This window comes from Furipterus horrens, unplaced genomic scaffold (genome assembly GCF_987537825.1).
Source record: "Furipterus horrens unplaced genomic scaffold, mFurHor1.1.pri manual_scaffold_3, whole genome shotgun sequence".
Classification (NCBI taxonomy): domain Eukaryota; kingdom Metazoa; phylum Chordata; class Mammalia; order Chiroptera; family Furipteridae; genus Furipterus; species Furipterus horrens.
The window spans coordinates 51,929,741-51,932,999 of record NW_028327173.1 but is presented as its reverse complement, the minus strand read 5'-3'; the positions used below and the strand labels follow the sequence as shown (position 1 = coordinate 51,932,999).

Genomic DNA, 3,259 nt, shown 5'->3' with positions numbered 1-3,259 from the left:
CCCCAATCAGCGTATGGAAACTTAAAATGATGCATAGTGTGTGTGCGTGACCTATATCACAAACTAGCTTTCCTGAACTTTTTTGTATACAGTACATGATATATTTCATTGTCTATATTTTTTCTTCCAACAAACTATGATCACTTTGAGGGCAATAAGTGTGTCTTTTATTTTAATCAGTACAGAAGTTTTATTGTTTTTCACACTTATCATGCCATGGAATCATAGGGAATGGGTTCCGGCAGCTCAGGCTCCTTTCCATTAGTTCTCACAAAGTGTGCTTCTCTGAGGGGAGCAGGCTGACACTTCAGTTGAACCCAGGTACCTTTCTCTTTGGCTTCCTTCTTTTTCTGATCATTTTCCTTCACACATTTCAGGAAGCTATCTCACCTCTTTGAGTGCTTAATATACTCAATAAGCACATTAATTCTCTTAGCAAGAATCTTGCTCTTAACTTGTTTACAATTTTGCCCACTGCATGCTGGGTGACATTATAGACTCTTCTAGTTTTGTCATGGTAATATTTGTGGGGCATTCCTTTTTGAACAGTGCCCATTCCCTTGATGTCTACAATATCACCTATCTTGTAGATTTACATGTATATAGCTAAAGGAACAACTCCATGTTTTCTAAAAGGCCTAGAGAACATATAACAGGTACGTCTCCTGTTTCCCTTTGTGTTAGTCATTTTGGAGAATTACTTAAAGATGGTGGTTCAGGCCAAAAAGAAGCTAAGCGTGTCTTTTGTTGCTGCTGTTAATCTCCAGGGCTTAGCACAGTACAAGGTATATAATAGGAGCTCAATAAATATTTATTTGATTTATTTACATATGTCTGGAATAGCTTTTTATTTCTTCTACATATCTAAAGGATAACTTTGCTGTATATATAATTCTTCGCTGGTAATTTCTCTTTTTCAGTAGTTTGAATATTTGGTTCTACTCTCTTCTAGCTTATAAAATTTCTGCTGAGAAATCCAATGATAACCTACTGGATTTTCCTTTAAGGTTACTTTCCTCTTTTCTCCTGAGTTGCTTTGAGAATTATTTGTCATTAATTTTCTACTGCTTTAATAAAATGTGCCTTGGAGAAGGCCTTTTGGATTGAGGTAATTAGTGTTCTGTTTGCTTCTCTGTTCAAGAATCTAGTTATTTCCATGGATTGGGGAAGTTCTCATCAACTATTTGTTTGAATGGGCTCTCTGTTCCCTTCTTCTCTTCGTCTGGTATGTCTATTATTCTTACATTGCTCTTTCTGATGGGTCAGTTAGTTCTCACCGAGTTCTGTTTTTTATGCTCAAGTCTCTCTGTTTTTCCTCCTGCATCATTCCTAGATTTCTATCTTCGGTATCACTAATTCTTTACTTATTCTGGTCAGCTCTATTTCCTATGCTTGCTAGTTCATTTTTTTATCTTTTATTGAGTTCTTTGTATCCAGAATTTCTGTTTGGTTCTTTTAAAAAATTTAAGTCTCTGGTACTGTACTTGTTTTGTCCAGTGATTTTGTTTCTGAGTTCATTGAACTGCTGATATTTCTTGCATCTTGTTGAGGTTTTTTCAAAACATATATTGAATTCTTTGTCATTTAAATCACATATTTCCATATCTTTCAGTTTGTTTTCTGGATATTTTTTGTTTTATTTTCCTGAGCTACCTTGTTATCTTCGTTATTCACGGTATTTGATGGATTCTTTCTGTCTACCCATATACGTATGAGTGTCACTTCTCTAGTAGATTGATAAGAAGTCTGTCTTTCTATTCTCTTCCAGTAGGTGGCGCTGAATCACAAGTTTCTTAGCTCTCTTCCACTTCTCTGGCTTTTCAGGTCTCTGTGGGGTGGTGGAAAATGGCCTGTGTTCCCTGGCAACGGCGGTGTCTCCCCTGTGATCTGGTCGTTCCATGTGCTTCATCACTTCACTGCCCAGGTCCCTGGGTTCAGCTGCAGCTATTCGTGCCCACTCCTGCAGAAATGGTCACTGAATCTCTCTTTGCTCCTCCCACTGAAGGGAGGCCCAGCCACAGCCTGATCCCACCCTTCTCTGGGCTCAGCCCCACAGTGAGCTTTGGGCTGCAAGTCTGCGTCCATGGCCCATCTCAACTTTTTCCCTTTTTCCTCCCCAATTTCCCTCCATTTGCCCACCTTTAGAGATTTCCATGTGTGGATTACTCAGATGTGTTTGTGCGTTGAGCAGGGAATCTTTGTTGAATTATAGCTGCTCAAATTGTTGAAATTTCAAGGTGAGAGACCAAGGGGATCTCTCAGGCTGCCGTTTCTCTCATGTCCCTCTTCCCCAGATATTTTGATAATGTCCCCATCATCTGTCATGAGATGGAGAATAGTGTGCCTTGGAGAAATAAGCTAAAGTATAGAAGTTAAAGAAATTATTCAGATGGGAAAGAAGTTTTAGTCTATATAAATCTTTATTAAAATTTGCATCTTCAAAAAAAAGACCTTTACCATAAAGAAATCTGATGCATGCTAATATTACCAATGGGATAAATTGACATAATATAGCTTCTTATATAATATGTCTTGAAGAATACATTATTTGTGTAGTATTAATTAATTATGGAGAAACATTCAGGCAAATCTAAATTGAAGTTCTACATAATAGCTGGCCTGAATTCTTTAAAAATGGTAATTCAATATAAGAACAAAAAAAAAGACAGAAGAAAAATTAAACAATACTAACAAGTCATGCAGCTAAATTCAGTGTATCACTTTTGATTGGACTGTGAATCAAAAAAAGGACATTTTGAGATATTGGCAAAATTTGAAGATGAATATACATTAGAAATGCTATAACAATATTAAATGTTTGAGGTATGGTAATTATTTGTGCTTTGGTTTTATTAAGTAAAAATTCTTGTGCTTAGGAAATACATACTAAAGTATTTAAGGGTAAACTGTCTTGAGGTTAGCAACTTGCTCTCAAATGACAGTTAAATATATATATATATGTCTATACACACGCAGAGGAAAGAAAATATGGCAAACTATAATTGTTTATTTAGATAAAGAGTATTCTCACAACTTTTCTAAAGGATTGAAATATTTCAAATTAAAAAGTTTGGGGGGAAAATTTTAATTGTCTATACATTGTGGAACTGTCTAGGTACTGACATGGAAGAAAAACCATAATTTAGTGCAAAAAACATAAGAAAATATACATAATAATTCAATTTCATAAAAATTATATACACATACATTTGTGCACTACAAACAAACAAACAATAGAAATCCTTGGGTACAGGGTCAA

The 3,259-nt window shown here is 35.6% G+C and overlaps 1 pseudogene; it reads right to left on the bottom strand.

Moving 5' to 3' along the window:
* Positions 1–209: 209 nt before the first annotated feature.
* On the bottom strand, positions 210–691 carry LOC150015090 (large ribosomal subunit protein eL21 pseudogene; annotated as a pseudogene).
* Between the last annotated feature and the right edge of the window lie 2,568 nt (positions 692–3,259).